The sequence below is a fragment of the Bufo bufo genome, chromosome 1 (genome assembly GCF_905171765.1).
Source record: "Bufo bufo chromosome 1, aBufBuf1.1, whole genome shotgun sequence".
NCBI classification, from domain to species: Eukaryota; Metazoa; Chordata; class Amphibia; order Anura; family Bufonidae; genus Bufo; species Bufo bufo.
The window spans coordinates 149,056,240-149,082,980 of NC_053389.1; the positions used below are offsets into that span (position 1 = coordinate 149,056,240).

The window sequence follows — 26,741 nt, forward strand, 5'->3', positions numbered from 1 at the left end:
TGTATAGAGCCAAAAATTTTAGAATTGTGTCGATGTCCCAATATTTATGGACCTGACTGTATATTCCTCAATTATCTATATAGATATATATACTTCTATTATTTCCCTCAATCACAGGTGCCCCCCCCCCCCCCCAGCTAATTTCCCCTGCAGGAGGGAAATGACGCCTAGGTGACTGGACAAACATGTCCAGTTTCGGTCAATTCAAAGGAGAGAGGATCAGTAGATCCTCTGGCTTTTGATATCAACTCCAGCAGTGCCGGAGATGCTTTCATTCTCCCCTGCTGTGTATCTCCGGTGCAGTAATTACCATGCCGTAGATACGTGGTCACTTTAAAGCACCCCCCGCCTGGAAGCACGCACCAGGACACGTGGACTTGCCTGCAGGCGTGTGCGCACGTCTGCAGCACAGGCTGCTCGGGAGCGAGCACAGCAGGGTTTAAATAACCTGGCGGCGCTGCGCTCAAGGAGTCGAGTTGAGCCGTACAGCCCCTGCGAGGATCATCCCATAAGACGAGCAACGCCTGGAAGATAAGCATTAGTGCTAAGTATCATTAACCCCTATGCCAACAGCGTATTTCCCTGCCTATCCCTGCCTCTTCCCTTTACTACCAACGTATATAACCCCTGATAACCCCTGCTGCCCACTGCCACCAATCCCTATATTCTCCTGTATTAACCCTTTCCTGCCATAGCCCACAGCTCATCCCCTGAATTGCACTGCATCCCAATATTAACCCTTTCCTCTGCCACCAATATCATTAACCCCTTCACTGCTCCCCTGCAGTGCCATTTCCACTGCATCAACCCCTTACCCCTGCCATCCTGTTTAACCCTTGCATCGCTGGTATTGTAATTAACCCCTTGTTTTCCCCATAGGGACAGTGTATAGCCAGGAGGGTGGGCTGCTAAATAGTGTGTGTGTAAGTGTATTTTTAGGTAGAGTTTGGGGGTGAAATTGTGTAAGATATTGTATTGTGTTTAGTGTAGTTAGGTGTATTGTAGTATTGTTAATATATTACTGTGTGCGACTATAAGTATATATGTTTATATGTCCATTAAAATAAATATATATAGTTAAAGTAATATTTACACTGTAGACCTGTTATTGTGTAATAAATGCGTTATTTGTTCATATATATAGTCATTTATTGTAGTAGTCGCCGCCGTAGTAGTAACATAGCGCACGTAGTTCAGTTCAAAGTAAGTGGAACAAGGAAGTTAGTTTGTATTTATATCATCACTAGATGACTCACGCATATTTATGAATATTGATATTAACCAAAATATTAATAATTAATATCCCCTTTAACATTGGCAAGCCAGGCCCACTGCTAGGACGTTGTTTATGTGTTTGGCTTTGGTGGAGAAAATCGCTTACTCTGTGAACTAGTTAGGCAAGAGTGAAGCGGTCAGTGTTTTTTGAGCGTCCAGGGCCTGTTTTTTTTTTTTTAATCAGAGCTAAACACAAGGCAAGATCTACAGCAGAGAACCTAAATATTTAGATTTTTTGTGTATAATAACAATTTTTTTGTTGCCTTTCACGAACCATTACACGTGCGTGCATCACAGAAGAAGTCTCATACAGTCCCTTGGAGAGAACCATCACAGTCGGAGCTGTTCAGAAGAAGTCCGGCTGGGCGGGAGAAGGCATTCTGGATACTAGAGGACCTCCTCCAAGCAGTGAAAGGTAAGTATGGACATCTCCACACTGAAACATCTAGCAAAACACAATACATTCAACCTCATCCTCCGCACCACTTACAAATCTACAGAGCTGCTATGGTCCACTTTGTTTGACCAGGTATACGCACATGATAAAGTGATTATCAGCAAAGGTGTATTCAATAAAAAGAAAAAACGGCTCCGAATGTAAGCTAAATTGGTGCACTCCTTTGAGGATACCATTTGGAAGCCAAAACATACAGAGACACTCATTGTAGCTGGCCAGCTAAGACCTGTCCTAGGTTGCTAACATAGATTATATGTTTATACAGCTAGACCTGCCAATAACCTTAATACAGTTCCTATATTTGTGTGCTAAAGACAAGGGCAGAGTTATTCACAGTGACTTCATGTTTGGATGTCATATAACTGTTATATATTGTGTTCACAGAGGCAGAAAAAATAATATGCCTTTAAGATTCATTATATAATGTAAGGTAAGCTCAATGACACAGCAGACACAACAGAAAGCAGAGTTAAACTCTTGTTGCTAAGCAGGAGTCTTGACTCTTGACCAATCCTAGCCAGCCTCACACAGCCTAGGAGTGTTGACCAATTACAGCCAGCCTCACACACAGCTTTTGTGGGAAATTCCCCTAGCAGGAGCTGCTAGATTTATTATACCAGAGGAGAGAAGCTAAACAGAAATTCACTCCACTAAGAGCTGTGTTTTATGAAAGCAAAAGAGAGGCCAAAATAGGTATTTAAAACAGTTATATAATGTTCCTATTGTTAATGTAATGATTAGAACTGTATACTGAACCAGTTATATGTGTGATTACTTACAGTTTCACCAATTGCAAACTACAAAGTTCACAATCCAAATTCAAATTCCATATTGCAACCATACCAGATCATACTTAACCAATCTGCAAATAGTTACTGCTAACTGCATACTGCAAATTGTGACCAAATTCAGCAAAATAGTAGAACTATTAGTTAGACCTCAGATATACCTCTCAGAGAGACCATAAAGTGCTTAAATAACTTAAAGTGAGAGTACAGATACTCAAGAGAGAAATATATCCACCATTTTATGTTTATTGTACAGTTGAACCACCCTCTTATGCATACCGCCATTTTGTGATACTTTATTCAACACGTGCTTTGTACATGGACTATCTGCTGCGGAGGCAGCAGTGTTATATGAAGAAAAGTTGAAGTTAATAAAGAAGTTATTTAAAGCATTTGGTGTGCTCTTTAAACCTACTCTTTCCATAGAACGGCGCTCGAGGAATTACAGAGTAATAGACAGTCTGGTTAGACTAAAAGTCAGAAATATCAAAATACTTCTAATGCCACAGCACAAAAGGCACTTCATAGTGCTGTGCCTGCCAAAGTGGAACTATTACCCTCAGAGGGCGAAGTGATAGCGCTCCTCAACTTGCTCAGTAAAAAGCACATTAGAGCAGCGGAGCGCCAGCATATACCGCCGCGCAGCAACTGTTCCCTGAGTGAGCAAACAAAGACACCTCAGCGGAGCTACCATAGAGGCCATAGAACGTGTGCATTAGTCAAACTCCAGCCAACTCTTAAAGTGGCAGAACGACAAAGGCAAAATAGTGAGAGAAAGAGTGCCAACCCTCCTGTGATCCCTAGAGAGAGAAAGAGATGCATAGTGGGAGGCCAAAGTCCAGAGCTAGAGTGCCCGCACCGCTATCCATGGAGAGACCACGTACTGCAGCCAGCTAGTTTCCCGCCACCCGGCCCAAAGCCTGCACAGAGCATCGCAAGTCATCACTAGTGTTGAGCTTGAATATTCGAATAGCGAATTTTTATCTCGAATATCGCAACTTTGAGAATTCGTGAATATTTCAATATGATAGGTGGAAATCATACATTGAAGACATTCGTAGAAAGCTAAATCAAGAAAGTATAAAAAGGAACTTGAGTGATATGGTAGAGACGGTAGAAGAATCTGAATCAGAGCTTATGGCAGCATATGTCAACCTGCGGTCGTTTACGACACCTTCCCAGAATATTGCAAGGAACATGGACACATGTACTGCGGTCACTAAAGATTTTGTAAAGCTCATGAGAGAGCTATCATCTGCAGAAAACTATGATGAAGTTAAAGCAAGAAGTAGAATAAAGGAGCTCTTTATGAGAGACTAGGTCCTTAGGTGGTACCACAATCTCAAGTGGGACTTCCTTCACTAGCAGAAGTGCCACCCACAGATCAGAGTCCTCAAATACTTCAGCCAAAAGAGAGAAATTAGCTGAACAACTTGCTGTCAAGAGAGCAGAAATTTAAATGAAAGCTGCCATCGAGGCACAGTGCTGTCAAATGGAAGCACAGCGCCATCAAATGGAAGCGGAAATGGATGCACAACACCATCAGATGGAAGCTGAAATAGAGGCACAGCACCATCAAATGGAAGCTGAAATGGAGGCACAGCGCAAACAGATGAAAAGTCTGGAAAGGCAGAAAGAAGTTTAGATCATAGAAGCCAGACTCAGTACATGAGGAGGATATGAGTCAGAGTAGTCATAGGTTCAAATCTGTACTAAGTGAAGAAAAAGACTCCTATTTTCTTTCATACGCTCAAGAGAATGAAAGGAAATCTCCAGCATTTAGTGAAAAAATAAGTCATTATCCTTCCATAGAAACATAGAAACATAGAATGTGTCGGCAGATAAGAACCATTTGGCCCATCTAGTCTGCCCAATATACTGAATACTATGGATAGCCCCCGGCCCTATCTTATATGAAGGATGGCCTTATGCCTATCCCATGCATGCTTAAACCCCTTCACTGTATTTGCAGCTACCACTTCTGCAGGAAGGCTATTCCATGCATCCACTACTCTCTCAGTAAAGTAATACTTCCTTATATTACTTTTAAACCTTTGCCCCTCTAATTTAAAACTGTGTCCTCTTGTGGTAGTTTTTCTTCTTTTAAATATGCTCTCTTCCTTTACCGAGTTGATTCCCTTTATGTATTTAAAAGTTTCTATCATATCCCCTCTGTCTCTTCTTTCTTCCAAGCTATACATATTAAGGTCCTTTAACCTTTCCTGGTAAGTTTTATCCTGCAATCCATGTACTAGTTTAGTAGCTCTTCTCTGAACTCTCTCTAGAGTATCTATATCCTTCTGGAGATATGGCCTCCAGTACTGCGCACAATACTCCAAGTGAGGTCTCACCAGTGTTCTGTACAGCGGCATAAGCACTTCACTCTTTCTACTGCTTATACCTCTCCCTATACATCCAAGCATTCTGCTGGCATTTCGTGCTGCTCTATTACATTGTCTTCCCACCTTTAAGTCTTCTGAAATAATTACTCCTAAATCCCTTTCCTCAGATACTGAGGTCAGGACTGTGTCAAATATTCTATATTCTGCCCTTGGGTTTTTACGCCCCAGGTGCATTATCTTGCACTTATCCACATTAAATTTCAGTTTCCAGAGTTCTGACCATTCTTCTAGTTTTCCTAAATCCTTTTCCATTTGGCGTTTCCCTCCAGGAAAATCAACCCTGTTACATATCTTTGTGTCATCAGCAAAAAGACAAACCTTACCAGCGAGGCCTTTTGCAATATCACTTATGAAGATATTAAACAAAATCGGTCCCAGTACAGATCCCTGTGGAACCCCACTGGTAACATTACCTTGTTTTGAATGTTCTCCATTGACTACAACCCTCTGTTGTCTGTCACTCAGCCACTGCCTAATCCACTCAACAATATGGGAGTCCATGCTCAATGACTGCAGTTTATTGATAAGTCTTCTATGTGGGACAGTGTCAAAAGCCTTACTAAAATCTAGATATGCGATGTCTACTGCACCTCCACCGTCTATTATTTTATTCACCCAGTCAAAAAAATCTATAAGATTTGTTTGACATGATCTCCCTGAAGTAAACCCATGTTGTTTTTCATCTTGCAATCCATGGGATTTTAGATGTTCCACAATCCTATCCTTTAATAGGGTTTCCATTAATTTGCCTACTATTGATGTCAGACTCACTGGTCTATAGTTGCTCGATTCCTCCCTACTACCTTTCTTGTGAATGGGCACGACATTTGCCAATTTCCAATCTTCCGGGACGACTCCTGTTACTAATGATTGGTTAAATAAATCTGTTAACGGTTTTGCCAGCTCACCACTAAGCTCTTTTAATAGTTTTGGGTGTATCTCATCAGGCCCCTGTGACTTATCTGTCTTCACCTTAGACAGCAAACTTAGAACATCTTCCTCTGTAAAGATACATGCATCAAACGATTTAATAGTCATTCTTTCTAGTGGAGGTCCTTCTCCTTTTTCTTTTGTAAAAACTGAACAGAAGTATTCATTAAGGCAGTCGGCTAGCCCTTTATTCTCTTCTACATACCTTCCGTCCTTTGTTTTTAATTTAGTTATTCCTTGTTTTAATTTCCTTTTTTCATTTATATATCTGAAGAATGTCTTATCCCCTTTTTTCATAGACTGAGCTAGTTTTTCTTCTGCCTGCGCTTTAGAAGTTCTTATAACTTGCTTGGCCTCTCTCTGCCTAATCTTGTAGATTTCCTTATCTTCATTGCTCTGGGTTTTTTTATAATTACAAAATGCTAGCTTTTTATTTTTAATGATTTGGGCCACTTCTGCTGAGTACCACATTGGTCTCCTCCTTTTTTTGCTTTTACTGACGAGTCTAATGCAATTTTCTGTTGCCTTCAATAATGCACCTTTTAAGTAGTCCCATTTCTCCTGGACTCCATGTAATCCGTTCCAGTCTGATAAGGACTCATTTATGACTAATTTCATTTTTGAAAAGTCTGTTTTTCTAAAATCTAAAACTTTTGTTTTTGTGTGGTGGGACTCTTTCACAGTTCTTATATTAAACCACACTGACTGGTGATCACTAGATCCCAAGGTTTCGCCTACAATGACATCATATACCGAATCCCCGTTTGTGAATACCAAATCCAAAATGGCCTCCCTCCGTGTTGGCTCCTCAACCACTTGTTGTAGAGATAACCCCAGTAGGGAATTTAGAATATCTGTACTCCTGGTAGAACTTGCTATTTTGGTTTTCCAGTTTATATCTGGAAGATTGAAATCTCCCATAATGATAACTTCTCCTTTCATTGTCATTTTAGCTATTTCTTCAACTAGTAGATCATCTAGTTCTTTAACTTGACCAGGTGGTCTATATATCACACCTACACGAGTTACTGCATGGTTAGCAAACTGCAACGTAACCCAAACTGACTCTATGTTGGCCTCACCAACTTGTATTAGGTTAGATTTAATGCTATCTTTCACATACAGGGCCACTCCTCCTCCTTTCTTGCCTTCTCTGTCTCTTCTGTATAAAGAGTACCCTGGTATGGTTATGTCCCAGTCATTTCTTTCATTAAACCATGTCTCCGTAACAGCCACTAAATCTACATTCTCAGATGCCATTATTGACCCAAGTTCATTGATTTTTTTACCTAAACTGCGAGCATTTGTAGACAGGACTCTGAGCTTATCATTTCTTAACCTCAGTGCTTCTGGCCTGTTCTGGCATTGTTTCGGGGGGCAATTGGACTCTTTTATTTTCACTCTTTTGCCCCCCCTTCCTAGTTTAAATACTCTTTCGCAAATTCTTGGAGTTGTTCACTAAGTACATTTGTTCCTTTGAGAGAAAGATGCAAACCATCTTTTTTGTACAGTTCCTTTCTATTCCAAGTAGAGCTATCATGAGAAACAAAGCCAAATCCTTGCTCTTGACACCATTTACCAAGCCATATGTTGAACTCCTTTATGCGCCTCTGCCTATCATTCTGAACATTATGCACAGGCAGAACTTCAGAAAATGAAATGGTGGATGCAAAATCCTGTACGTCATTACCAAGTGTGATAAAAGATTTTTTCACCTCTGACACTTCATTGCAAGCCAGGTCATTTGTCCCTAGATGGACAAGAACATCCACGTCCCCTTCCTGCTTTGCTTGCTTAACAATATTAATAATACGTCTTCTATCTCTTCTAGCAGTAGCCCCAGGGAGACATCTCACAAAACCATTTTCTTTAAGCTCCACACTTCTTATGATTGAATCACCCAGCAACAGCTGCATCCTTTGAGACTTCACTTTATCTTTTTTGTTGCATACATTAGACATAGGAGTCGATGGTTTCTCACCCTCTGTGCTTGAGTCCATATCCATGTTGTCCTTACATTCTGAGAGTGCTGCAAATGAATTATGGAGAACCACCGACTGTGGGACATGTCTTCTATCCACCACTCTAAGACTTCCAGAACCTACATTAACCCATCTGCCATTTCTGGGGGTCCTCTGTGGCAGTGGCATTGCAGCAGTCCTAGCTGGAGTTTGTTTAACAGATAATTTAAATATTTCAGCTTTCAAAAATGCAATTTCCTGCTGCAGTAAGGAGAACTGTCTACAGATCTGACAGCATCCGAATCTCCAAAGAGTGGAACATGAAATAAATGCACAACAATTCCTGCACTGAACCAAGTCTGCCATTTTAAAGAGGAGAAAAAAATTAAAAAATTAAAAAATAAATTTGTAACTTTAAATCAAACAAATCTTACCTTTTTTTTTTGTATTGTTTCCACCTTCCAGCCTACCTCCTGACTATCTCCTGCAATATCTCTTTACTAGTACTTAATGTAGTACTTGAAGCTAGTACTTTCAGCTAATGAATTAGGCCAGCTAATGAGTCTGTCTCTATATATACACACACTCCTTCCCTGTTCAGAAAGACAAAGAGAGGCCTAGTCCAGTCTTAGGAAAAAGTTGTGTGGATTTACCCTCTGTCTCTACCGGAAAAGAAGAAGAAAGGGACGGATCTAATTCAGAACTAAGTGAGAAAATAGAACCGGATGATTCTATTCCTAGATGCCACTGCAATGCTCAGGAGAATGTTACAACCATTGTCACAGCAAGACCACAGAGAACAGTCCTAGCTAGACTTCCCGTTCCAGAACCTACAGTATTTTCAGGAGGCATACTGAAGTTCATAGAGTGGAAGGCAAGTTTTGAAATGATCATTCAGCATTATTGCTTCCGTCCAGTCGACAAGTTATTCTACCTTCAGAGATATGTTGGTGGGGAAGCAAAGAAAGTTCTTGAAGGTCATTTCTATAGAAAAGATGAAGAAGCCTACAAGCAAGCTTGGGAAAAATTAAATGCAAGATATGGTCTTCCTTTCTTAGTACAAAGAGCTTTTAGAGAGAAATTGAATAACTGGCCTAAAATAGGTCCTAGAGAACACTTCTGACTCCAAGAGTATGGTGACTTCCTGCAATCATGCAGCAATGCCATCCCACATGTTCAAGGTCTAGAAGTACTGAATGACTATCTAGAAAACCACAGGATGCTAGCCAAGCTACCTGAAGAAGTGACTTCTAGATGGAATCGCTATGTGACTAAACAGTTAGATCTAGGTAAGAACTTCCCAAGTTTTAAAGAGTTCTCTGAGTTCATCAAAAAGGAAGCACGGATAGCATATAATCCAGTAACATCATCTTACGTCTTAAAATCAGTAGAAGAAAAGCCTGCAAAAGAGATAAGACGCGCAAGAGCAACTAGCTTTGCAACCAACGCAGCAGCTAAAGGTCCAGATACCTAAGAGAGCAAGTTCAAAGTCACTACTGGGATTAAAGAGACAGAACCGACAAATCTTCAGACTACCTTCAAATGTATGTTCTGTGGAGAGAACCACTCCACATACAAGTGCCAACAATTGAAGGAGAAGCCCCCAGATGAAAAGAAAAGGTTTGTACTTGAGAACCAACTGTGTTTTAGTTGTCTAAGAAAAGTCCATGTTACTAAGGAGTGTAAGAAAAAGGTCACATGCAGCATTTGCAAAGGATGCCATCCTACACCACTACATGAAGAACTTCCAAAGAAAGATAACTCCTCAATACCTAAAGATACTGAGGAAGGAAGGAAAGTATCGGTATTCTCTTGCAGAATGAGGGAAGGAGAAAGCAATGGCACATCAATGGCTGCACCAGTGTGCATTTCAAGTCCTAAAAAGATGAACAGAGTGACGTCACCCTTATTGATTAAGAAATCTGCAAGAAATTACAAGTGGCTACAGAACCAGTGATGCTCAAACTCACCACAATGACAGGGAGAGACACATTAGTGAACACTCAAAGAGTCAAAGGACTGAGAGTTAGAGGACTTCATTCAAACTTCACATTATATCTACCTCCAGCTTATACAAAAGACAATATACCTTTAGATCGAGATCGCATACCTACCTGTGAAACAGCCAATAAATGGGAGCACCTATCTGTCATATCTCATGAAATCTGCCTGCTGAAGGAGTTTGGTGTTGGACTGTTGATAGGTTACGATTGTCCCGAAGCCTTGGTACCACGAAAGGTAATCACAGGAGGAAATGGTGAACCCTACGCTGTTCAAATTGATCTAGGATAGGGTGTTGTTGGAGGAAAACAGCAGATCGCAAACTCAAGACAGGATTGTGACATCGAATATCTGTCCAAGAGTTACCAACTGTAAGTCCAGCAAAAGTAATCAAGATCCTTGATACCGACTTTGCAGATATAAGTTCTAAAGAAAATAATGTCTCCCAAGAAGACATAAAGTTCGTACACACTCTAGAAGAAAGTATTCAGCAGAATCAACAAGGTCATCTTGAAATGCCCTTACCTTTTAGAGAACGACCTCGTCTGCCAAATAACAGAAATCTTGCCCAAGCAAGATTGAAATGTTTGAAGAAATAGATGGGAAGAGATCCCAAATTCAAGCAGGATTATTTGAAATTCATGGAAGGCATCCTCAAAGAAGGAAATGCAGAGAAAGTTAATAACCAAACTAAAGAAGGAGAAGTGTGGCACATCCCACATCAAGGTGTTTACCACTCAAAGAAACCAGATAAGATTAAAGTAGTATTTGAATGCTCAGCAAATTACAATGGTGTTGCATTGAATGATCATCTACTAAAAGGACCAGATCTTACAAACACTCTGCCTGGAGTACTCTGTAGATTCAGAAAGTATCCCATAGCGGTCATGTGTGATGTTGAAAAGATGTTCCACCAGTTTCATGTGAAGAATAAAGATAGATACTTCCTGAAGTTTCTATGGTGGGAGGACGGAGATACAGATTCAGAGTCAGCAGAATACACAATGAAAGTACACTTGTTTTGAGCAGCATCATCTCCAGGTTGTACCTGGCCAATCAGAATGAAAAAAATTGCCTACCAGCAGCAAATTTTCTGAAGAAAAACTTTTATGTAGATGATGGTCTCATAAGTCTAGAGTCCACAGAATCTGCAATCAAACTAGTGAAGGAAAGCCAAGAGCCAAGAGTTATGCGCAAGCGGAAACCTGCGCCTTCATAAATTTATCTCAAACAACAGAGTTGTACTGGAATCCATCAATTACTCTGAACGTGCATCATCAATGAAGAATGCAGATCTCAATTATGATAATCTTCCAGTTCAAAACGTACTTGGATTGGGATGGACTGTAGAGAATGACAAGTTCTTCTTTGAAGTATCTATTGAAGATAAAATTGCAACTAGACGAACCATTCTTTCCACAGTGGCTTCTATATTTGATCCATTGGGATTCTTGTCCCCAGTAATCCTCAGAGCAAAAGAAATACTACAAGATTTATGCAGACAGAAGTTTGGATGGGATGAGCCCATACCTGAAAATTTGAGGCCAAGGTGGGAGACCTGCCAATCTTGAGAGAGGTTCGGATACCCAGATGTTTTGTACCTCATGATTTCGGAAAGTACAAGAAAATAGAACTTCATCACTTTTGAGATGCCAGTAGTTATGGTTATAGTCAGTGCTCCTACATCAGAGTGATTGGAGAAGAAAAGATACACTGTTCCCTGGTTATGGAAAAGGCCAGAGTTGCACCTACCAGTTTTCAGACAATACCAAGACTTGAACTGACAGCAGCTGTTGTTTCAGCATCAGAAAGCAAGTTTCTGAGAGAAGAATTGGAGTTAAAAATAGATGAAGACAGACTAGTAAGAAGAGAGTTTTTACAAATAGGAGACTCAAAACTTCACAAAATGTCTCACTTCTCCACTCAAGTTGGAATGTCCTATACAGAAGTTAGTTGTTCTACTTGAGAGTGATAAAATACACTTGGAAGTTGAGAACCTGATGGAAAATTCCTTAAATTCATGTTTAAGCCCTACCACTAAGAACACAGAATTATAGGTAATTTTGGTGGAAGTGTACTGTAGCTGGCCAGCTAAGACCTGTCCTATGGAACCTACAAACAACTACCAGACCGCTTATGAATTAATGTCATTTTATTGCATGATTACAAATGGCTATCTCACAAACATGATTAAAAGAACATAGGTCCAGGGAAAAAGCAACTGCGTTCATAATTCTGTCCATCTACATAAACATGATTAACAATAAAGTGCAAGTGAAAAAAACATATTCCATGATAATCAAATGGACATCGAACAGTTACCCTTGCTGTGCTCCCTCGAGCGTTTCAGCGAACCTTCGTCTGGGGGGTGGCGTCATCACTAGGGGACACAGATTAAATACACCAACCAACCAATCACTATGAATAAAATAATTGTCTTACTCTGTATAACCTGCGAGTCTCTGAAAAATAAGATGCGGCCCCACCAAACGATGCTAGGGAGCCATTTGATCAAGATTACAACACGTGAGTCTCTGAAAAAAAAGATGCAGCCGTGCTAAACGATGCTAGGGAGTCATATGATCAAGATTGCAACACGTGATCGCCTCCGCAATCACGTGATGATGATGTCAGCACAGAATCGCGTCACATAATATCGCGAGACCATGCTTCCAGCATCGATTGGGACATTGCGGATGTCAGACCTGATAGTCATCGGATTCACCGCATATTCTATATGAATGGAATGGAAGATAGAACCATGGGGAAAATAGAGAGAATGAGAGAATGAAATAACAATAATAATAAAAAAGAGAGAAGAGCGGCCGCCCGAAATTAAATAAAATAGAAAACATGATTGTATAGACAGAAATATGCAACAGTTCATAAATTAGAAGCATGATTATATAAAAGATATATAAAATATATATACAATATATTTACTCTATATAATCATAGGTACTATATCACCAGATACAAAACATGATTCTAAACATAATAAATTGTTAATACATAATTGAATACATACTATATAATAAGAAATAACAATTATAATAATAATAATAATAATAAATAATATAAAAAAATGAAAAAATGTAAAAATACATAATCAGTGCAAATGTGTGACAAAATAGTGATGAAAAAATGTAATAAATAATGTAAAACAATTAATTATGAAATAATGGAATAATGCTACTCCACTAGTGTGAAAAAATATTTTTATAAGAAAATTTGACTAAAAATGCGACTGCAAAACCTAGTGACAAAGTGACCATGCCAATTGTCAAACCAAATGTTAATATTGGGTCAGCAGTGATGACCTATCCTCAGTATAGGTCATAAATATCTGATTGGTTGGGGTCCAACAATGGGGACCCCTGCCGATCAGCTGTTTGAGAAGGCACTGGTGCTTACACTAGCCCAGCGGCCTTCTCTCAGCTTTTCCTAGGCCAGTGACGACACGTTCATTGGTCACGTGGCCTAGGCACAGCTCAGCCTCATAGAAGTGAATGGGACTGAGCTAGATACAAAGCACAGCCGCTATACAATGCCCAGCGCTGTGCTTGGTAAGCAGGGAGAAGGCTTCAGTGCTCACAGGAGCGCCAATGCCTTCTCAAACAGCTGATCTGCAGTGTCGGACCCCCACGATCATATACTGATGACCTATCCAGAGGATAGGTCATCAGTACTAAAGTCTTGGAAAACCTTTTTAAGTATATAAAAAAAATACATGAACTGTAACACTCATCTCCTTTACCTAATTACATGTAAGACTTGCAATGGGCATTATGTGGGGTGCAGAACACGGCCACTCAAACTCAGAATCTGCAGGCTTTTACTTGACGCTGTTCACACTGAGAACAAAAATAAGCAAACTAGAAAACATTATGATGCATTTCTGTGGTGTCACACTATACCATGCACAAACACGCATCGTTTTTTTTTTTACAATGGAACCCTATGGATACATTTTCTCTATACATTAAACGTGTAAACGAGTTGTTCCTGAACTGTACGGCAAAGCACTGCCGCAGCGGTTTGTTCCGTATAACACAGCTGCTCATCTTCCCTGAAGCGGTGACTAGATCTAAATTGAATACACAACATATTTAACTTACGCAGGAAGTTTCATTTAGCTGCTTTTTCTTCAGCGATTTTCTTGTTCTTTTATTTAGGTCTAAAACTGTTAGGTTTAACCTGACGTCTACAAAGTGAAATCAATATGTTGTGATTGCCTCTCCTGTTATTTAAAGTTTTCCAGCTTGAACTCTAATAGATAACATTATTAAAGCTCTGCTTAAGCACTGGCAGCCGTCCTGTTATATAGAAAGTGTGGTTTAAAGCAACACTCGCCTAAGGCCTCGTTGTGTGCATCCGCGGCCGTTGTTCCGTTTTCCGTTTTTTTTTCGCTGACCCATTGACTTTCAATGGGTCCGTGGAAAAATCGGAAAATGCACCATTTGGCTTCCGCGTCCGTGATCCGTTTTTCCAGTCCGTGAAAAAAATATGACCTGTCCTATTTTTTTCACGGACAACGGTTCACAGACCCATTCAAGTCATTGGGTCCGTGAAAAATCACGGATGCATATAAGATAGTCATCCGCATCCGTGTCCATGATCCGTGTCCGTTTTTCCTATCATTTTCAATGCAAACTTGACTTTTTTTTTTTTTCACTTTTCATGTCCGCGGATCCTCCAAAAATCAAGGAAGACCCACGGAAGAAAAAACGGTCACGGATCACGGAACAACGGAAATCTGTTTTGCGGACCACAAAAAAAGCCGGTCTTGTGCATGAGGCCTTAAAGTGACCCAAAAGATGGAAAACCAATTATGACCCAAAGTACAGGGGCTTAACATACCACCAGATGTAAACTTTGTCCTTGTTGATCCCATAGGCCGATCTCTAAGGCCTCTTGGACACAAACGTATTTTCATTCCGTTTCCATTCCGTTTTTTGGGGGGACCATAAACGTAACCATTCATTTCATGGGGTCCGCAAAAAAACGGAAGGTACTCCGTGTGCATTCCGCTTCAGTATTTCCATTCCGCAAAGAACATGTCCTATTATTGTCCGCATTATGGACAAGGAAAGTACTGTTCTATTCGGGGCCAGCTGTTCCGTTCAGCAAAATATGGAATGCACACGGATGTCATCTGTATTTTTTGCGAATCCGTTTTTTGCGGCTCGCAAAATACATACGGTCGTGTGCAAGAGGCCTTAGGCTGTAGTGTGGTGAAGGTTTTATTAGTAATATTTAGTGTTAAGTGATTCAAAATCCACTTTGGTCCGAATTTCAGGGAAAATTCGATTTGCCGCAAAGCCGAATTTCTGTGTGCTTTGTGGTAGTGAATCGATTTTCCCTGAAATTGTGTAAAGAACAAAAAAAAATCATACTTACCTTATCAGTTTGCTCACGACGGGCTGGCCACCGCCATCTTGATTGAAGATCTTATCAGGGGCCGTGCGAGATTTCACACCAGTACTTCAATCAAGATGGAGGCGGCCGGCCTGTCGCAAGCAAATGAATAAGGCAAGTATGATGTTTTTTTTTAATTTACACTGTAATATTGCTATCAGATGCCACAATCAGCTATTAACGCGGCATCTGATGGGTACCATAACGGGTAGTAATTCATCAGGAAGTGAATTTTTTTGTAAAATTCGGCAAAGCAGCTGAATAAAATTTTTGAATACTTTGCTCAACACTAGTGATATTCATAATTATGGTGGTCCAAGGTAGTTATGGGTTCATTCATATGTAATTTTCCTGAAGATCTCCGGGTGTTATGGTTAGAGATGAGCGAATCGAATCCCACGAAGCGGAATTAGATCCGAATTTCAGGATAAATTTGATTCGCCTAGAAGCTGAATTTCCTTATGCTTTGTGTCAGCGAATCGATTTAACCAGCCGGCGTGATGACGTAATCTCGTGCTGCACAGGATTTCGGCCAAGATCTTCAAGCAAGATGGCGGCGGTAGGCCCGTCGCAAGCAAATGGAGGCGGTAAGTTTGATTTAATTTTCTTTTTATTGTTAATTTTACACTCAGATGCCGTGATCATGTATAAACGTGGCATCTGAGGGGTACAATGACGGGGGCAGCACTATCGCAGCTCCCTGTCATTGCACCTGCTACTTACAAAAAAATGCGCTTTGTGATGAAGTAATTCGTCACCAAGCTAATTTTTTTGTGAAATTTGGCGAATTATCGCTCATCTCTAGTTATGAGTTAACATCTAATATTTCTAGTGGTTTGGGATGGTAACGGTGTTAAAGGGGATGTCTGACTTCAGCAAAAGACATTTATTATGTAGAGAAAGTTAATACAAGGCACTGACTAATGTATTGTGATTGTCCATATTGCCTCCTTTACTGGCTGGATTCATTTTCCCATCACATTATACACTGCTCATTCCAGGGGTTATGACCATTGAGCAATTCAACAGCAGTGGTCGTGTTTGCACTCTATAGAAGTAAGACAATCCTTTTAATCGAAATGCCTAAATAAAATTTATGCAACAGTTGACTTAAATGATACAATTCTGTCTACTTTTCGTAGATGCCACTAGGAGGAGTTTACTGTATAAGATTTATACAGTTCCTAATGAACACAATCATAAAAAAGTAGGATGCTCTCCCTAGTGGTAGCAGAAATAATTTTATAATTTAAAAAGAAGAACTAGCTTTAAAGGGGGTTGTCCGCTTTATTTATATTGATGACCTATCCTGAGGATAATCAATATCAGATTGGCGAGAGGCTACCACACTGATCAGCAGTAATTACATTCAAGTGCATAGAAAGAAGCTGTTCCATTGAAGTGAATTGCTCGCAGTTGTGCAACGGACGCCGGACGCCGCCCCCCAGGGCCCTCTATCGCATCCCAGGTTTAGTGAAATGCCGAGTGGTGTAGTGCGGCCTAAAAGTTGTCACGGTGCTCCTACCTGGATACTGCGGGACCCCAGGCTTTGGCTCCAAAGCAATAAAAAGGGGGAATAATTACGGGATTTAAAAGAAAGATTGAGTCCAGACCTTGTGATGAAATTCAACTGCAGCTTTACTTGAATAAACGTTCATCAAAGCCAATCTTCAAGCTTTGTCTTGGTTCCAGCAGGCTTTGGCATAAACTGGCAGGCCTCTTCAATAACTGTGCTTGCTTTTTCTCTCTCTGCTGTACTGACAGGCTTGCTTAAAGGGAGTCTTTCACCTATACTGACCGTTTTTGAACACTAACACCATTCTCAGCATTATAGTACCCATATGTGAACGCTACTTACTGTTTAGCTGTCTTTCGCTTATTTCCTTAAAAAAACACTTTAATCCAATATTCAAATTAGGTCTGAAAGTGCTCAGGGGCAGCGTTCAAGCGGCCGGTGCCCAGGCCCCTCTTCGCTATTAATATGAAACCCCTCCCCTTTAAACACTCAGGCCGGCCCTAGGTTCTTATTATTACCGCCTCCCTTCAGTGTGAAATGCCGCGCCTGCGCCGTGCATCCGAATTGCCGCGCCTGCGCACAGCATTACCCATTATGGGTATCGGCATCCGAGTGTTTATTGCGCATGCGGCGGCCCCAACATCCCGATCTAGCCAGCGGAAGTAGCCGCCGGCTAGATCGGGATGTTGGGGCCGGTGGATGCGCAATAAACGCTCGGAGGCCGATGCCCATAATGGGTAATGCTGTGCGCAGCGCGGCAATTCGGATGCACATCGCAGGTGCGGCATTTCACAATCAAGGGAGGCGGTAATAAGAAGAACCTAGGGCCGGCCTGAGTGTTTAAAGGGGAGGGGTTTCATATGAATAGCAAAGAGGGGCCTGGGCACCGGCCGCTTGAACGCCGCCCCTGGGCACCTTCAGACCTAATTTGAATTGTGGATTAAAGTGTTTTTTGAAGGAAATAAGAGAAGGACAGCTAAACAGTAAGTAGCATTCACATATGGGTACTATAATGCTGAGAATGGTGTTAGTGTTCAAAAACAGTCAGTATAGGTGAAAGACCCCCTTTAATACTCTGCTTTACTTCTTTAAAGGGACACTGACAGGCCGTTAGAGCATATAAAGTGACATATATTCTTCTATTGGTCTTAATATGCTTAATTAAACTATACCATTATCACCCCTCGCTGCCTCGTTACTTATAAAAAGTGTTTTTATCAATATGCAAATTACCTTACTTTGTGCCCAAGGGGCTGTCCCTCATTCAGTTCTGTGCCCAGCCGCGCCCCAACTGCCGTCTCCTAATGCCGCCCAGCTCATTAGTATTCACTGCACTGGGCGGCTTTTTTTTCCTCCCGACGCGGCGAAATCCCGCGCATGCCCAGTACTATTTCCTGGCATCAGCCTCATCTTGTCGCTCCGTGCCTGCGCCGGATAAGGTCCCCGGCACCCTCCAGCTCAAGTAGAAGATAGTACTGAGCATGCGCGGGATTTCACTGCGTCAGGAGAAAAAAAAGCCGCCCAGTGCAGTGAATACTAATGAGCTGGGCGGCACTAAGAGACAGCAGTTGGGGCGCGGCTGGGCACAGAACTGAATGAGGGACAGCCTATGGTAATAGTATAGGATAATGGTTTAGTTTAATTAAGCTTATTAAGACTAATAGAAGAATATATGTCACTTTATATGCTCTAACGGCCTGTCAGTGTCCCTTTAAGCTGCACTAAATTCTGCTTTAGTCTGGGTTCTGTACTTCTGATCTGCTCTGGTATCCTTGAATGGGGTGCCGTCGACTGTCATTCCCCTCCTGACACTCAGTAAAAGTTATCTTCAGCCGAAGAACTCATCCTTCTGGCTGATTTCTCTTAAGGTGGCCGAAGAACTACTCCTCTCGCCCCTATGGCTTCCAGACATTCTTCTTCATGTCCAGTAGAGCTTAGGGTGCTCCGGCTGGCATAGGTATGCCTGAGCGCGTCCCTGCTCACACTCCTCTCCTGTCTAGAACTAGACTCCAACTCCCACTAACTGGAAAACTTCTGCCCCACCCTTCCAGCAGGAAGCAGGACTGGCTCATTTCAGTTCAAAGGGGTAAGAATGAAATGGTGAGTTCCATTTTGTCTAATTATAGCTCTGCCATTTGCACTGCCACCTGCTGGTGAACCAGGCACATCACATGTAATAAAACAGTTGCATAGAGATATTATCATTGCACCATGTAGAGGACCTGGACAGAAATACACAGATGACATTCAGGTTAGCCCATTAGAGATAGTAGCAGGGTGTAGGAGTTGTAACACCAGTCCAGGGTGTTACAGTTGTGATGGCGACCAGGTAAACTATGAAGAAAAGACAGTACTTGTATAAGCACAGCCTTCTCTTCAAACAGCTGATCGGCAGGGGTGCTGGTATATTGATGACTAGAGTTGAGTGGACACCTGGATGTTCGGGTTCGACGGGTTCAGCCGAACTTCACAAAAAAGTTTGAGTTCGGTAACCCGAACTTGACCCCAAACCCGAACCCCATTGAAGTCAATGGGGACCCAAACTTTTGAGCAGTCCTAGATTAGAGCACCTATCTCCATACATTTAGCCAGGTGAGCCACCATTCCTTCCAGCAAATAACTATACAGGACTCTTAAGATGCTCTGTTATTGGAATGATTAATAAAAAATTATAGGGAATGTCACTGTGGTATTTTGGATTTGGAAACATTAGCCAGGAGAGGCCCTGCTTTGTTGACTCTAGATATCTTCTGCCTGATCGCACGTCCCTGTGCGTCCACCATCCATTTGGATATCTTCTCTATCAACTTTCGATGTTCTTTTCTGGGCCTACCATGTTGATCACGGTTATCGGCGAATCAGGGTTCCACGCCGGAGAGGGAGCGTGAGAAAGAGATACCACATCCAAGGGAGTTTAATTGTTTCAAATTAAATATGATAGAGTGGAAATATGGGACAAAGTATTGAAGCGCAAATGTGGGACAACTTGTTAAAGTTTAAGCATTGAATGAAAGGAGGTGGCGCGCATCAATTAAAGAAGAATTTCTTAAATTGTATTCCCTGTCAGAGCAGGGTTTTCTATCTGGCAAAATTTGAAAAAATGCAGAGCAGCGGTTTATTCACATCCAAAATTTTCAAATGTCAACCCAAGAATGTAACAGAAAAATTAGTGAAGTTTATTAACCTGTCTATTTGGTAGAGGAGGGGTATATTACACCCAAATATTGGTGAATTTCACCCGTAAATGTAACAGACAAATTTGTGAATTTTTTTAACCTGTCTACTAGGTATAGCAGTGGCACATCACACCCAAAAATTTATGATTTTCACCTGAACATGTAACAGACAAATTTGTGATTTTTTTTTAACCTGTCTACTAGGTATAGCAGTGGTACATCACACCCAAAAATTTGTGAATTTCACCAGCAAATGTAACAGACAAATATGTGAATTTTTTTAACCTGTCTACTAGGTATAGCAGTGGTATATCACACCCATAAATTGGTGAATCTCACCTGAAAATGTAGTGAAATGACATAAAAAAAAAAATACGTACAAATCAAAAGTATGGCCAGCATGTGCAAGGTGGAGTTTCACCTTGTGGGCACGTTGCATATGAGGCGGTGAGCGGGAAGGCCGAAGTTACGCTGCAGCGCTGAAAGGCGAGCAGCAGCAGGGTGAGAACGCCAAAAGCAAGCAGAGACGGCCCGCACTTTATGCAGCAGCTCTGACATATCGGGGTAATTTTTAAGAAATCACTGCACCACCAAATTCAGCACATGCGCCAGGCAAGGGATGTGCGGTAGACCGGCTAGTCCCAGAGCTGCTACGAGATTTCACCCATTATCGCACACCACCAGGCCGGGCTTGAGGCTCACTAGCACAAACCACTCATCGGTCTGTTGTTCAAGGCCCGTCCACAGCTCCTGCGCGGTGTGGGGTTTGTCCCCCAAACAGATAAGTTTTAAAACTGCCTGCTGTCGTTTACCCCTGGCTGTGCTGAAGTTGGTGGTGAAGGTGTTACGCTGACCGGATGAGGAGCCGGTAGAGGATGAGGAAGCGGAGTAGGAGGAGAAAGCAACGGGAGGAAAACTGAAGCGCCCTGCAATCCTCGGTGGTGGAAGGACATGCGCCAAACTGCTATCCGCCTCAGGCCCAGCCGCCACTGCATTTACCCAGTGTGCTCTTATGGAGATATAACGGCCCTGACTGTGCTTACTGGTCCACGTATCTGTAGTCAGGTGCACCTTGCCACAGATGGCGTTGCGCAGTGTACACCTGATTTTGTCCCCCACTTGGTTGTGCAGGGAGGGGATGGCTCGCCTGGAAAAGTAGTGGCGGCTGGGCACCACGTACTGTTGGACGGCCACCGCCATAAGACCTTTAAAACTATCCGTCTCGCCAGACGGAATGACAGCATTTCAAAGGCCAGTAATGTAGAAATGCTGGCATTCAGGGCTAGGGATCGCGTGTGGGTAGGGGGGTACTTCCTCTTCCTCTCCAGCGTTTGGGAGATGGAGAGCTGAACGCTTCCGTGGGACATTGTGGAGATGCTTGGTGACCCAGGTGGAGGAGCCAGAGCTGGTTTTTGAGCTGTCTACTCCACTGCAGCTTGTGCTTTGCACTTAAATGCCTGGTCATGCAGGTTGTGCTCAGGTTGAGAACGTTTATGCCTCGCTTCAGGCTCTGATTGCACAGCGTGCAAACCACTCGTGTCTTGTCGTCAGCACATTGTCTGAAGAACTGCCACGCCAGGGAACTCCTTGGAGCTGGCTTTGGTGTGCTCGGTCCCTTGCTGCGGTGGGCAGTAGCAGGCGTACTGTCTAGGGGACGGCCACTCCGCTTTTGCACCCTGCTCACTCTTCTGCTGTGCTGGTGGCTCTGTGTGACCACCGCCTCTTCCTCCGAACTATATAAGTCACTCGCATGACCTTGATTCCATGTGGGGTCAAGGACCTCATGGTCCTCCACATCATCTTCCACCCAGTCTTCACCCCAGCCCTCCTTGTCAGTCTGCACACTTTCGAAAGTCCCAGCAGTTGGCACCTGTGTTTCGTCATCATCCGAGACGTGCTGCGATGGTCCTCCCATGTACTTATCTTGAAACATAAGTGGTTGGGCATCAGTGTACTCAATCTCTTCCACTTCTGGGGCAGGGATAGGTGGATGGCCTGGGAGTCAAACAGCATAAGAGACTGCTGCATGACTTGGGGCTCAGACGGCTTGGCTGATTTGCAAGGGGGTGAGGTGAAAGACTGATGGACATCGGCTGCAGGTGCCAACTCTGATCTTTCAGCAGGAGACTGAGTGGGAGACAATGTGAAGGAACTGGAGGCACTGTCAGCAAGCCAATCTACTATCGCCTGTACTTGTTCTGGCCTCACCATTCGTAGAGCCGCATTAGGCCCAACCAAATACCGCTGCAGGTTCTGTCACCTACTCGCACCTGAGGAAGGGATTTCACTTGTGCGTGTAGCTGGCACAGATCGACCACGTCCTCTCCCTGCAACAGGAGCTCCACCAGCAGCACCACGACCTGGGCCACGTCCCTTATTTGATGCTCTCCTCATATTTCTCAAATTTTGGATCTTGCCCTAAATAGGTGTTTAACTAATAGCAGAATAGAACAACAGCATGTAAAGGTTGTATCTCACACGTACAGATGCACACTAGGCCGCAATTAAAGTTTTTTGCCCAAAAAGGGTGTTTTATTAATAGAAGAATATAACCACAGTATCTAAAGGGTGTATCTCACACGTCCTGATCCAGACTAGGCCGCAATAAAAAGAATTTGACCAAAAAGGGTGTTTTATTAATAGAAGAATATAACCACAGTATGTAAAGGGTGTATCTCACATGTCCTGATCCAGACTAGGCCGGAATTTAAGTTTTTTGCCCAAAATGGTTGTTTTTCAAATAACTGAATAGAACCACAGTATGTAAAGGGTGTATCTCACATGTTCTAATCCAGACTAGGCCGCAGGGAGTTATTCTGATTGCCTGATTGGAGTCGGGAAGGAATTTTTTATTCCCCTAAAGTGAGGAAAATTGGCTTCTACCTCACAGGTTTTTTTTGCCTTCCTCTGGATCAACTTGCAGGGATAACAGGCCGAACTGGATGGACAAATATCTTTTTTCGGCCTTATGTACTATGTTACTATGTTACTAAAGGGTGTATCTCACACGTCCTGATCCAGACTAGACTGGAATTTAAGTTTTTTGCCCAAAATGGCTGTTTTTTAAATAACTGACTAGAACCACAGTATCTAAAGGGTGTATCTCACACGTACTGATCCAGACTAGGCCGGAATTTAAGTGTTTTGCCCAAAATGTCTGTTTTTCAGATAACTGAATAGAACCACAGTATCTAAAGGGTGTTTCTCACACGTACTGATCCACACTAGGCCGGAATTTAAGTTTTGTGCACAAAATGGCTGTTTTTCAAATAACTGAATAGAACCACAGTATGCAAAGGGTGTATCTCACACGTCCTGATCCAGTCTAGGCCGCAATTAAAGTTTTTGCCCAAAATGGTTGTTTTTCAGATATCTGAATAGAACCACGGTATCTAAAGTGTGTATCTCACAATGACATGCAGCAAGGGCTGTAAAATGTGTTTTTTGGCCAAAAAGGGTGTTTTATTAATAGAAGAATATAACCACAGTATCTAAAGGGTGTAACTCACACGTCCTGATCCAGACTAGGCCGCAATTAAAGTTTTTTGGACAAAATGGCTGTTTTTCAAATTATTGAATAGAACCACAGTATCTAAAGGGTGTATCTCACACGTACTGATCCAGACTAGGCCGGAATTTAAGTTTTTTGCACAAAATGGCTGTTTTTCAAATATCTGATTAGAACCACAGTATCTAAAGTGTGTATCACACAATGACATATGCAGCTAAGGCTGCAAAATTTACTTTTTTGCCCAAAACGGGTGTTTGTTTAATAACTGAATATGACAGCAGTATATAACCCTTGAATTTTACATATGCTGATGCTGCAAGGGCTGTAAAATTGTGTATTTTGCCAAAAAAGGGTGTTTTTAAAAACCCAGAAAATTATGGCTGTATTTCTAGCTTAAATTGCACACTGAATAATCCTGCAAAGGCATCAGATGTTGGATATTGCCTAAAATTTGTGTTTTTTCAAAGCCAGAAAATTATTTACATTTTTAAAACTTGTTTTCAACAATCACAGATGCAGCAAGAGCTGCAATATTAAGTAATTTTTTTTTAAATAACAGAATATGAAAGCGTTATATAACGATTGAATTTCACGCGTGCAGATGCAGCTAGGGCTGTAAAATAGTGTATTTTGCACAAAAAGGGAGTTTTTAAAAACCCAGAAAATTATGGCTGTATTTCTAGCTTAAATTGCACACTGACTAAGGCCTCTTTCACACGGCCATTTTTTTTTTCCGTTTTGCGGGCCGTTTTTTGCGGTCCGTATACGGTCTGTATACGGAACCATTCATTTCAATGGTTCCGCAAAAAAAACGGAATGTGTTCCGTATGCATTCCGTTTCCGTATTTCCGTTTTTCCGTTCCGTTTAAAGATAGAACATGTCCTATATTTGGCTGCAAATCACGTTCCGTTGCTCTATTAAAGTCTATGGGTCCGCAAAAAAACGGAATGCATACGGAAATGCATCCATATGTCTTCCGTATCCGTTCCATTTTTTGCGGAACCATCTATTGAAAATGTTATGCCCAGCCCAATTTTTTCTATGAAATTACTGTATATGCCATACGGAAAAACGGAACGGAAACGGAAACACAACGGAAACAAAAACCGGAACAACGGATCCGTTTAAAACGGACCGCAAAACACTGAAAAAGACATACTGTCGTGTGAAAGAGGCCTAATCCAGATGTTGGATATTGCCAAAAAAGTGTGTTTTTTTTACTAACAGAATATGAAAGCGTTATATAACGATTGAATTTCACACGTGCAGATGCATCAAGGGCTGTAAAATAGTGTATTTTGCAAAAAAAGGGTGTTTGTAAAAACCCAGAAAATTATGACTGTATTTCTAGCTTAAATTGCACACTGACTAATCCTGCAAATGCACCAGATGTTGTATATTGCCAAAAAAGGGTGTTTTTTTAAAACCAGATTATTAGTGCAGTATTTCAATCTTGGATTTGATTTTCACAAAAGCTCAGATGCAGTGCTGGTGCACTGAGTTTGCATAAAATGGCCGCGGCCGCCCACCTAACTAACAGACAGAGAAAAGTGTTTTTTTTCTGTCACTGGGCTCGAGGCAGGGTAAAAAGATTGTGCACTGCACCCACACAACTAAATGTATGTATGAGTTAAGTTGGAGTTCTGATCACAGATTCTGTCCTATTCTCTCCCTGAAAGCACCAGCAGAATCCTCTCCCTACACTAGTAACAGCAGAGTAACGTGCAGCGCTACGTGACTTCAGCTTACCGTATTTTTCGCCCTATAAGACGCACCGGCACATAAGACGCACCTAGGTTTTTGAGGAGGAAAATAAGAAAAAAAATATTTTGAACCAAAAGGTGTGCTTTTGGTGGGTTTTGAACTAATTGTGGTCTGTGGATGGCACTGTTATGGGGGATCTGTGGGTGACACTTATGGGGGATCTGTGGGTGACACTTATGGGGGATCTGTGGGTGACACTTATGGGGGATCTGTGGGGGACACTTATGGGGGATCTGTGGGGGACACTTATGGGGGATCTGTGGGGGACACTTATGGGGGATCTGTGGGGGACACTTATGGGGGATCTGTGGGGGACACTTATGGGGGATCTGTGTATGACAGTTATGGGGGGGATCTGTGGATGACACATATATAGCATCTTATGCTATGTGTCATCCACAGATCCCCTCCATAAGTGTCCCTGTAGTGAATGACCCTCAATACACGGGCTGGGGGCTGGCATCTGCTTTTATAATGACAGCGGGGCCCGTGCAGTGACTGTATTCTACTACACGGGCCCCGCTCACTGTATATTATTGTATCTCTAATAGTAAATTGTTATGCATATAATCGCATAATGAGCGCTGTGTATTACTTACAACTACAGTACAAGCGCTCGCCGTTCGGTAGGTAGGTAGCAGAGAGGAGGGAGGAGGCAGGCTGGGAGGACGGGCGCTGGCAGCGTGCGTCATACGTCACGCGCCTGCTTCATTCATAAAGTAGGCGGCGCAGGCGCGTGACGTATGACTCACACTGCCAGCGCCCGTCCTCCCGGCCTGCCTCCTCCCTCCTCTCTGCTACCTACCGAGCGGCGAGCGCTTGTACTGTAGTTGTAAGTAATACACAGCGCTCATTATGCGATTATATGCATAACAATTTACTATTAGAGATACAATAATATACAGTGAGCGGGGCCCGTTTAGTAGAATACAGTCACTGCACGGGCCCCGCTGTCATTATAAAAGCAGATGCCAGCCCCCAGTCCCGCCTCCCTCACAGCTGATACACCCGCCGCACGGCATCGCGGCGGGTGTATCATTGAAAACTCGGCAAAATCAGCAGCATTCGCCGTATAAGACGCACTGCTATTTCCCCCCCACTTTTGGGGGGAAAAAAGTGCGTCTTATACGGCGAAAAATACGGTATATAGAGGCTGGATCACATGCTGCACTGGCCAATCACAGCCATGCCATTAGTAGGCATGGCTGTGATGGCTTCTAAGGTCACACAGTTAAACGCTTGTTGATTAAAAAGCGCTAAGAAATCGCCGAACAACGAACCCGAACCCGAACTTTTACTGAAATGTTCGGGTTCGGGTCCGAGGTCCAAAAATCCTAAAGTTCAGTACGAACCCGAACTTTACAGTTCGGGTTCGCTCAACCCTATTGATGACCTATCTTGAGAATAGTAATATGTAGAGGATATGGTCGGCACTGCTGTAGGTGTGGGATTTAATTTAGTGCTGCACTGATCGAATGTAAGTAGTGGTGGTGCTCAGCATAAAAAACAAGTAGTATTTGCAACAAAGGAGAGAAAAGAAA

At 42.3% G+C, this 26,741-nt stretch overlaps 1 long non-coding RNA gene across 1 annotated transcript; it reads left to right on the forward strand.

The window, feature by feature from the left end:
• Positions 1-378: 378 nt before the first annotated feature.
• On the forward strand, positions 379-26,741 carry LOC120999478. Its single transcript, XR_005778535.1, has 4 exons — positions 379-389; positions 8,574-8,579; positions 15,553-15,562; positions 26,609-26,741. It is a non-coding gene; the product is annotated as an uncharacterized LOC120999478 (long non-coding RNA).